This window comes from Triticum aestivum, chromosome 4D (assembly GCF_018294505.1).
Source record: "Triticum aestivum cultivar Chinese Spring chromosome 4D, IWGSC CS RefSeq v2.1, whole genome shotgun sequence".
Taxonomy (NCBI): Eukaryota; Viridiplantae; Streptophyta; class Magnoliopsida; order Poales; family Poaceae; genus Triticum; species Triticum aestivum.
Genome location: NC_057805.1, coordinates 373,237,178 through 373,248,462, shown reverse-complemented (window position 1 = coordinate 373,248,462; position 11,285 = coordinate 373,237,178).

The window sequence follows — 11,285 nt, the reverse complement described above, 5'->3', positions numbered from 1 at the left end:
GTAAATACAGGCTTCTCCAAAAGTCTGTATAAAACCAAATGCTTTGATCACACTATCAAAGCGTTTATTCCAACTCCGAGAGGCTTGCACCAGTCCATAAATGGATCGCTGGAGCTTGCACACTTTGTTAGCTCCCTTTGGATCGACAAAACCTTTCGGTTGTATCATATACAACTCTTCTTCCAGAAATCCATTCAGGAATGCAGTTTTGACATCCATTTGCCAAATTTCATAATCATAAAATGCGGCAATTGCTAACATGATTCGGACAGACTTAAGCATCGCTACGGGTGAGAAGGTCTCATCGTAGTCAATTCCTTGAACTTGTCGAAAACCTTTCGCAACAAGTCGAGCTTTATAGATAGTAACATTACCATCAGCGTCAGTCTTCTTTTTGAAGATCCATTTATTTTCAATGGCTTGCCGACCATCGGGCAAGTCAACCAAAGTCCATACTTTGTTCTCATACATGGATCCTATCTCGGATTTCATGGCTTCAAGCCATTTTGCGGAATCTGGGCTCACCATCGCTTCTTCATAGTTCGTAGGTTCGCCATGGTCTAATAACATGACCTCCAGAACAGGATTACCGTACCAATCTGGTGCGGATCTTGATCTAGTTGACCTACGAAGTTCAGTAATAACTTGATCTGAAGTTTCATGATCATTATCATTAACTTCCTCACTATTAGGTGTAGGTGTCGCAGAAACTGATGTCTGCGATGATCTACTTTCCAATAAGGGAGCAGGTACGGTTACCTCATCAAGTTCTACTTTCCTCCCACTCACATCTTTCGAGAGAAACTCCTTCTCTAGAAAGGATCCATTTCTAGCAACAAATATCTTGCCTTCGGATCTGTGATAGAAGGTGTACCCAACGGTCTCCTTTGGGTATCCTATGAAGACACATTTCTCCGATTTAGGTTCGAGCTTATCAGGTTGAAGTTTCTTCACATAAGCATCGCAACCCCAAACTTTAAGATACGACAACTTTGGTTTCTTGCCAAACCATAGTTCAAAAGGCGTCGTCTCAACGGATTTCGATGGTGTCCTATTTAGAGTGAATGCAGCTGTCTCTAAAGCATAACCCCAAAATGATAGCGGTAAATTAGTAAGAGACATCATAGTTCGCACCATATCTAATAAAGTACGATTACGACGTTCAGACACACCATTACGCTGTGGTGTTCCCGGTGGCATGAGTTGCGAAACTATTCCGCATTGTTTCAAATGTACACCAAACTCGTAACTCAAATATTCCCCTCCACGATCAGATCGTAGGAATTTTATTTTCTTGTTACGATGATTTTCAACTTCACTCTGAAATTCTTTGAACTTTTCAAATGTTTCAGACTTATGTTTCATTAAGTAGATATACCCATATCTGCTCAAATCATCTGTGAAGGTGAGAAAATAACGATATCCGCCACGAGCTTCAATATTCATCGGGCCACATACATCTGTATGTATGATTTCCAACAAATCTGTTGCTCTCTCCATAGTTCCGGAGAACGGTGTTTTTGTCATCTTGCCCATAAGGCACGGTTCGCAAGTACCAAGTGATTCAAAATCAAGTGATTCCAAAATTCCATCAGTATGGAGTTTCTTCATGCGCTTTACACCGATATGACCCAAATGGCAGTGCCACAAATAAGTTGCACTGTCATTATTAACTCTGCATCTTTTGGCTTCAACATTATGAATATGTGTATCACTACTATCGAGATTCATTAAAAATAGACCACTCTTCAAGGGTGCATGACCATAAAAGATATTATTCATATAAATAGAACAACCATTATTCTCTGATTTAAATGAATAACCGTCTCGCATTAAACAAGATCCAGATATAATGTTCATGCTTAACGCTGGCACCAAATAACAATTATTTAGGTCTAAAACTAATCCCGAAGGTAGATGTAGAGGTAGCGTGCCGACGGCGATCACATCGACTTTGGAACCATTTCCCACGCGCATCGTCACCTCGTCCTTAGCCAAACTTCGCTTAATCCGTAGCCCCTGTTTCGAGTTGCAAATATTAGCAACAAAACCAGTATCAAATACCCAGGTGCTACTGCGAGTATTAGTAAGGTACACATCAATAACATGTATATCACATATACCTTTGTTAACCTTGCCATCCTTTTATCCGCCAAATACTTGGGGCAGTTCCGCTTCCAGTGACCAGTCTGCTTACAGTAGAAGCACTCAGTTTCAGGCTTAGGTCCAGACTTGGATTTCTTCTCCTGAACAGCAACTTGCTTGCTATTCTTCTTGAAGTTCCCTTTCTTCTTCCCTTTGCCCTTTTTCTTGAAACTAGTGGTTTTACTGACCATCAACACTTGATGCTCCTTTTTGATTTCTACCTCCGCTGCCTTTAGCATTGCGAAGAGCTCGGGAATCGTCTTGTTCATCCCTTGCATGTTATAGTTCATCACGAAGCTCTTGTAGCTTGGTGGCAGTGATTGAAGAATTCTGTCAATGACGCAATCATCCGGAAGTTGAACTCCCAGTTGAATTAAGTGATTATTATACCCAGACATTCTGAGTATATGCTCACTGACAGAACTATTCTCTTCCATCTTGCAGCTATAGAACTTATTGGAGACTTCATATCTCTCAATCCGGGCATTTGCTTGAAATATTAACTTCAACTCCTGGAACATCTCATATGCTCCATGACGTTCAAAACGTCGTTGAAGTCCCGGTTCTAAGCCGTAAAGCATGGCACACTGAACTATTGAGTAGTCATCAGCTTTGCTTTGCCAGACGTTCATAACTTCTGGTGTAGCTCTTGCAGGAGGCCTGGCACCTAGCGGTGCTTCCAGGACGTAATTCTTCTGTGCAGCAATGAGGATAATCCTCAAGTTACGAACCCAGTCCGTGTAATTGCTACCATCATCTTTCAACTTAGCTTTCTCAAGGAACGCATTAAAATTCAACGGAACAACAGCACGGGCCATATATCTACAATTAACATAGACAAGCAAGATAATATCAGGTACTAAGTTCATGATAAATTTAAGTTCAATTAATCATATTACTTAAGAACTCCCACTTAGATAGACATCTCTCTAATCATCTAAGTGATTACGTGATCCAAAGCAACTAAACCATGACCGATTAACACGTGAGATGGAGTAGTTTCAATGGTGAACATCACTATGTTGATCATATCTACTATATGATTCACGCTCGACCTTTCGGTCTCTGTGTTCCGAGGCCATATCTGTACATATGCTAGGCTCGTCAAGTTTAACCTGAGTATTCCGCGTGTGCAACTGTTTTGCACCCGTTGTATTTGAACGTAGAGCCTATCACACCCGATTAACACGTGATGTCTCAGCACGAAGAACTTTTGCAACGGTGCATACTCAGGGAGAACACTTTTATCTTGAAATTTTAGTGAGAGATCATCTTATAATGCTACCGTCAATCAAAGCAAGATAAGATGCATAAAGGATTAACATCACATGCAATCAATATAAGTGATATGATATGGCCATCATCATCTTGTGCTTGTGATCTCCATCTCCGAAGCACCATCATGATCACCATCGTCACCGTCTCGACACCTTGATCTCCATCGTAGTATCGTTGTCGTCTCGCCAACTTATTGCTTTTACGACTATCGCTACCGTTTAGTGATAAAGTAAAACTATTACATGGCGATTGCATCTCATACAATAAAGCGACAACCATATGGCTCCTGCCAGTTGCCGATAACTCGGTTACAAAACATGATCATCTCATACAACACATTATATCACATCATGTCTGACCATATCACATCACAACATGCCCTGCAAAAACAAGTTAGACGATCTCTACTTTGTTGTTGCATATTTTACGTGGCTGCTACGGGCTTAGCAAGAACCGTTCTTACCTACGCATCAAAACCACAACGATAGTTTGTCAAGTTGGTGCTGTTTTAACCTTCGCAAGGACCGGGCGTAGCCACACTCGGTTCAACTAAAGTGAGAGAGACAGACACCCGCCAGTCACCTTTAAGCAACGAGTGCTCCGAACGGTGAAACCAGTCTCGCGTAAGCGTACGCGTAATGTCGGTCCGGGCCGCTTCATCTCACAATACCGCTGAACCAAAGTATGACGTGCTGGTAAGCAGTATGACTTATATCGCCCACAACTCACTTGTGTTCTACTCGTGCATAGCATCAACGCATAAAACCAGGCTCGGATGCCACTGTTGGGGAACGTAGTAATTTCAAAAAAATTCCTACGCACACGCAAGATTATGGTGATGCATAGCAACGAGAGGGGAGAGTGTTGTCCACGTACCCTCGTAGACCGACAGCGGAAGCGTTATCACAACGCGGTTGATGTAGTCGAACGTCTTCACGATCCGACCGATCAAGTACCGAACGCACGGCACCTCCGAAGTTCTACACACGTTCAGCTCGATGACGTCCCTCGAACTCCAATCCAGCCGAGTGTTGAGGGAGAGTTTCGTCAGCACGACGGCGTGGTGACGATGATGATGTTCCACCGACGCAGGGCTTCGCCTAAGCTTCGCGACGGTATTATCGAGGTGTAATCTGGTGGAGGGGGGCACCGCACACGGCTAAAATATCGTATATCCAGTGTGTTCTTGGGTGCCCCCCTGCCCCCGTATATAAAGGAGCAAGGGGGAGGCTGGCTGCCTATGGGGCGCGCCAAGAAGAGGGGGGGAGTCCTCCTCCTAGTAGGAGTAGGACTCCCCTTTCCTAGTCCTACTAGGAAAAGTAGGGGGAAGGAAAGAGAGGGAGAGGGAGAGGGAAAGGGGGCTGCGCCCCCCTCTCCTAGACCAACTAGGACTCCTCTGGGAGGGGGCGCACCACCTCCTGGCTGCTGCCCTCTCTCTCCCCTCAAGGCCCACTAAGGCCCAATACTTCCCCGGGGGGTTCCGGTAACCCTCCGGCACTCCGGTTTAATCCGAAACTTCTCCGGAACACTTCCGGTGTCCGAATATAGTCGTCCAATATATCAATCTTTACGTCTCGACCATTTCGAGACTCCTCGTCATGATCACATCCGGGACTCCGAACAACCTTCGGTACATCAAAACATATAAACTCATAATAAAACTGTCATCGTAACTTTAAGCGTGCGGACCCTTTGGGTTCGAGAACTATGTAGACATGACCAAGACACCTCTCCGATCAATAACCAATAGCGGGACCTGGATGCCCACATTGGCTCCCACATATTCTACGAAGATCTTTATCGGTCAGACCGCATAACAACATACATTGTTCCCTTTGTCATCGGTATGTTACTTGCCCGAGATTCGATCGTCGGTATCTCGATACCTAGTTCAATCTCGTTACCGGCAAGTCTCTTTACTTGTTCCGTAATACATCATCCCGCAACTAACTCATTAGTCACAATGCTTGCAAGGCTTATAGTGATGTGCATTACCGAGTGGGCCCTGAGATACCTCTCCGACAATCGGAGTGACAAATCCTATTCTCGAAATACGCCAACCCAACAAGTACCTTTGGAGACACCTGTAGAGCACCTTTATAATCACCCAGTTACGTTGTGACGTTTGGTAGCACACAAAGTGTTCCTCCGGTAAACGGGAGTTGCATAATCTCATAGTCATAGGAACATGTATAAGTCATGAAGAAAGCAATAGCAACATACTAAACGATCGGGTGCTAAGCTAATGTAATGGGTCATGTCAATCACGTCATTCTCCTAATGAGGTGATCCCGTTAATCAAATGACAACTCATGTCTATGGCTAGGAAACATAACCATCTTTGATTAACGAACTAGTCAAGTAGAGGCATACTAGTGACACTTTGTTTGTCTATGTATTCACACATGTATTATGTTTCCGGTTAATACAATTCTACCATGAATAATAAACATTTATCGTGATATAAGGAAATATATAATACTTTATTATTGCCTCTAGGGCATATTTCCTTCATTCACTCCTTTCTTCCTTGTATATGGTGCCGAGGCTGTCATCCCAACTGACATCGAGTTCGACTCGCCTCGGGTCACCATGTACATGGAGGCAGAGGCCAAGGAAGCACGAGAAGATGGCGTCGACCTGCTGGAGGAAGGCCGGCTGTTAGCACCTAGCCGGTCCGCTATCTACCAACAGGGTTTGCGCCGTTACCACAACCGCAAGGTCAAGCCAAGATCTTTCCAAGAGGGTGACCTTGTGCTTCGGCTGATCCAGCGAACAGCCGGCCAGCACAAGCTCTCTGCCCCTTGGGAAGGCCCTTTCGTCATCAGCAAGGCACTAGGCAACGACTCCTACTACCTGATCGACGCACAAAAACCAAGAGCACACAAGAGGGATGATTCCGGCAAGGAGTCGGAGCGACCATGGAACGCGAACCTCCTGAGAAGATTTTACAGTTGAAAGCAGTATGTATCACGCTACCTTTTTGTACTAAGTACGAAACAACGGGCCCCCCGAGGAGCACTCGGGGACTGCCCCCCTTTATCTATGAATGACGAGTGTCATACTCTTGAATGTATTGTTACATTTGATTTTATGTCTGGCACCGGGTTCGACTAGTCGGCCCGGGGACTGGCCGCCTTAATTTATATTAAAAGTTCTACCTGAAGTCAGACAAGTAGTGTGCCGACACCCGAGCCATCTCTTGTCGAAAGTCGCAGTTCGAAGAACCGACTGTCCGACTGACAAGAGCCAAAGGCAGAAAGGATGCCTACACGAAAAACGGCTAAGGACTAACGAACTTATATAACGCAAGCCGGCCTCCAACCACGCCTACCGGCTGTCAGAACAGCCGGCTGGCCGGCCTCCCAGTCACTTCGCTAAAAATCCAACAAAGCTAAAGTACTTGCCCTCCCAACTGGCCAAGCACTTCTCCAGCCGCAGATTGCAGAGCAACTGTCCGACTGGGGAGGCGGCAACCAAGGGAGGGCGGCAAAGAAAACAACAGAAGGATGAAAAGCAAAGAACAAGGGAAAGCCAAACGCATGCATAATTATATTTACACATAAGGACCCAAACCGGCCGGCAGTCAATATAGTTTGAATACACCCAGTGGGTGGAATTGTGCAAACTTAACAAAATATTGTTCCAAGAGTGGTCAAACAGGAAAATAAAGGCAGCAGACTACACTAAGGGCGCAGTGTGGGAGCCGGGTTGGTCGGTGGAGACGGCGCCACCGGCTGGAGGAGTGGTCGGCTGGCGGGTCTCGGCTTGATCATCGCCGGCTGCAGGCGGGGCACCCGCGCGTGCCTCGTTGCTGGAGGTACGGTCAAGCTGAGGCTGACCGGCCGCTCCACCATCTGGCTCGGCGTCTTCACCTTCCTCCTCCTCCTCCTCGCCCTTGTCACTGGAGTCGATCTCCTCCGCCGAGTCCTCGCCGTCTGCCGGGTTCAGCCCGAACCACTCCTCCAGCTAGGCAACACCGTTGTCGTCCACCTTAGGAGCGAAGACGCTGGTGTCGGTGTAGTCGGCGATCGCCGAAGCCCACTGGATGATAGCCGGCCACGCCGGCTCCAGCTCCGTGTCAGCCTCCTACCGCCAGGTGGCCAGTTGGTCCAGACTAAGCTCGGGATACCAGGCCTTGGCGAATTGCAGCGCCCGCCTGGCGCCGGACCGTGCCGCCGAAGCCTTCCAGGCCTCGAAGCGGCCGACCGCCACCTCCAGCCAATCGGCAGTTCGACTGGGGGTGCGGGGAATCACCTCACCAGGCCAGAGGGCGGCTAACACCTGCACCCCAGCACGCTGAAGCCGGCGGAGCATGCGGTGAGCCGGCTGAAGGCGGGCTTGAATCGCCAAGAGCTGCTCCTCCAGCGACCGGCGAGCGTTTGGCGCGATCTCGGCGCTAACCTGCCTCCGTGCCTCACGGTGGGCCTCGACGACCTGGTTGGCGGCGGTAGAGTAGCCAGGGAAGTACTCTGCGCAAAGAAGAAAGAGAAAGAAGAGAAAAAATACCAAGTTAGAAAATGAGCTAAAACGGCAAGCGGCAAGCAAGGACGAAGAGGAAGGGGGCCTACCATCAACCAAGTCTTCGATCTGGCCATAGCCGTTGATCAGCGTCTGCTTCGCTTCGGCCCAGCTGGCCGCCTCTGTCTCATACTCGGCTTGGTGGGCGGCCTCGCTGTCCTGCACCGCCTTCAGGGCCGCCTTGTGGCTTTTCTCCTGGTCGGCCAACCTCTCGGCCAGGCGGTCACACTCCTGTGCCAAGGCGGCAAGCTCGGCCTCCTTAGCGCGGAGGGCGGCCTGAGCCCCGCCCAGCCAGCTGTTCCCTCAGACTGGCGTTGGCCACTGCAAGGATCGCAGAAAAGAAAGAAACAATAAGGAAGAAGTCGTCAAGGAAGATCCAACCGACTGCTCAGCGGTCGGCCCGAATCTCGGGGACTACACCCAGTGGGTGCGCTGACGCGCCCCCACGTGAGATAAAAGACGAAGCACTTACCCCGGCTCTCAGATAAGTCAGCAGTCTTCTGGGTCAGCTCCCGAGCCTGGGAGTTGAAGGCAGCCGCGTGGAGGTTGTGGTAGTCCTGCAAGTCAGGCAGAGGAGCGAATGAGAACAAGATAGCAAAACCAAGCCCGCTAAGAAGTTCCAAGCCGCCTGCTCAGCAGCCGACTCGGAACTCGGGGACTACACCCAGTGGGTGCGCTGACGCGCCCCCAAAGAAGAAACCAAGATCAAAAAAGCAAAAAGAAGAAGACTAACCCGAATGGCCGCCCGCGTCGCGAGGAACTCGTCATTATATTTCCTCAGCGCTGCAGCCCGGACCTGAAGCCGGCTCCGGACGTCCCACGCTGCCATGTTAACCACAGCCGTCCCTCCACCCGGCGTCCCCCCCCCCCCGAGCTGGCGCTGGCCGCCTCCATGTCCTGGGCCGACGAGCTGGAGCCCGCGGCCTTCTGTGGCTCCGATGCGGCCTTTCCCGTGCGCTGGCGCAAGGGTGACTGGACCACCAGATCCGTCCTTGCGGCCCGCTCGCCCCGGCCGATTACGCAGGTGGCAAGTTAGGCCGGCCGCCTTGGGTCGCCCCAGCCGGCGGGGCCGGTGCCGCCTCCCTCTCCAGGACGACGACGTCGTCCTCCCTCTCCAATCCCGGCTGATCGTAGGCGACTTCCTCTGGCGGGGGCGCTGGGGCCTCAGGCGCCGCGACGCGCAGAAGGGTGACGAGCAAGGCTCCCTCCGCCATCGCCGCGGCCGCAGCCTCCGCTTGGGCCTTGGCCGCTGCGTCGGCGTGCGCCTTCGCCGCCTCCTCCTCCTGTGCCGCCTTGGCGGTGGCCGCCCTCAACTTCTCCGCCTCCCGCTCCTCCCGCGCCTCCCGCGCGTTTCGCTCCGTCGTCGCCTGAAGCTCGGCGCGGGGGTCCACGCGGCGGGTGCTCCCGGATCCTCCCGGCGATCCAACGACGGAGGCGGCAGCAACCCGCTCGAGTGACAGCAGAGCCCTGATTTTTTGAAAAAGAACAAGGATTTAGAAACTACCAAAGAAAAGAAGAAAGAATGCATGAAGGAGTATGCACTTACGCCGACACCGTCTGCGGCTGCTTCACCACCTTGCGGAAGCCGGCCGCCTTCGCGGCCGCCTCATCCCGCCTGGTCGCCGCCGCTCCGCCCTTGGGCTTTTTCGGCCGACTGCCAAACAAGCCCGACGCGGCACGACACTTCTCCCCGCCGCCTCGAGCAGGCGGCGCGGCGGAGGAACCCGCGCCGTGGCCAGACGCCGGCTGGCGGCGCGGGACGACTTCCGCCTCGTCGTCATCCGGCCAGTCGTCAAAGCTGACTCCAAGACCGGAGCCGCCCGCCTCGCCACTGGCTTCGCCGCCACCCATCTCGGTGTTGTCCTCCATGCCCGCCGCCCCCAAGTCGTAGTCCTCCAGGTCATGTTTCGCCCGGTCAGGGAGGAATCGGCGCTCCGTCTCCGACCCGGCTGCAGGTCGAAGGAGAGACCTCTGCCAAGGCACCCCGACTGGTCAGAGACGGCCAGAGGGAACTCGGCAACAAAACCAAGGAAAGAAAACGAAAGAGAAAACATACCGTGGGCGGAGGATGCGCACGGGAATATGGCTCCTTGCCAAACCGCCACTCTGCGGAGAGCTTGCAGTTCCCAAGGTAGTTCACCATGTGGGCCACCTCGTCATGCGGCATGTCCTTGGTGCACATCCGGCTCGGATCGAGCTGGCCGCTCATCTGACAGATCAGATGAGGGCGGCTCTGAAGCGGAAGCACCCGGCGCACAACGAAGGCGGCCAGCAAGTCGGGCCCAGTTAGGCCCTCCGACTGGATCATCACCCGCAGTCGGGCGACGGCTACGGCTCCAGCCGGCGTTAGCGACGTGGCCCGATAGGACCAGTGGGGCCGCCTCCCAGCCGGCGGGCCGGCTAAGTAAGCCGGCAAGTTGACGTAGTCGCCTTGCGGGGCGACGTTCTTCACGTAGAAGTAGGACTTCTGCCAGCGCTTCATCGACTGGATTAACGTGATGACGAGGAAGGGGTTGTCGGCAGCCGGCCTCCGCAACGCGATGAAGGCGCCGCTCTGGGCCGGCACACCGTGCATACGGGTGCCCAGCTTGGATTGGAAGAACTCCCCCCAGAGCTCGAGTGTGGGGAGAACGCCGAGGTAGCCTTCGCACAAGGTGACGAAGGCGGACAGCAGGACCACCGTGTTCGGAGTGAGGTGGTGCGGCTGGAGCTGATAGAAGTCGAGGAAGGAGCGGAAGAAAGCGCTCGCCGGCAGGCCGATGCCGCGCAGGAAGTGCGAGCGAAAGACTACCCACTCACCTTCCTCCGGCTCCGGTGTGATCTCCCTCGCAGGCGCAAGACGGACCCGCACCTGGTCCACGTCGGGCAACCGCCGCGTCTTGCGGAGGAACTCGATGTGGTCCGTGTGGACGTTGGAGCCGTCCCAGTCCCCGCCGTACTGCATGGTGGCAAGAAGCTAGCGAGGAAGAGTGCGGCGGCGGAGAGAGCACGGCCCTGCGGCGGCAGAGCTGCGGGGCGGAGTGAAGAATGGTGGGACGGCGCGGCGGCAAGGCGCTGCTATGAGGGAAAGCAGGAGGAAGAAGATGGCAGAGAGGGGAGGAGCATGCGAGCGTCTGCCGCTTCCCCTCCTCCCCCTACTTATAGCCTCGTGCGGCGAAGCCGAGGAGGCGAGTCGTAGGGGGAGGGGGGACGTGGGATTAACTGCGCCCATTCCCCCACGTCCCGCGATTATTGCGCCCTAACGGCATGCGGAAACCATCGCCGGAAGACGTGCAGACGGCTTTGGGCCGCAAAGAATCCGCGCCTGGGCCTAGGCGTGGGAGTGGTGGGCCCTCGGCCTG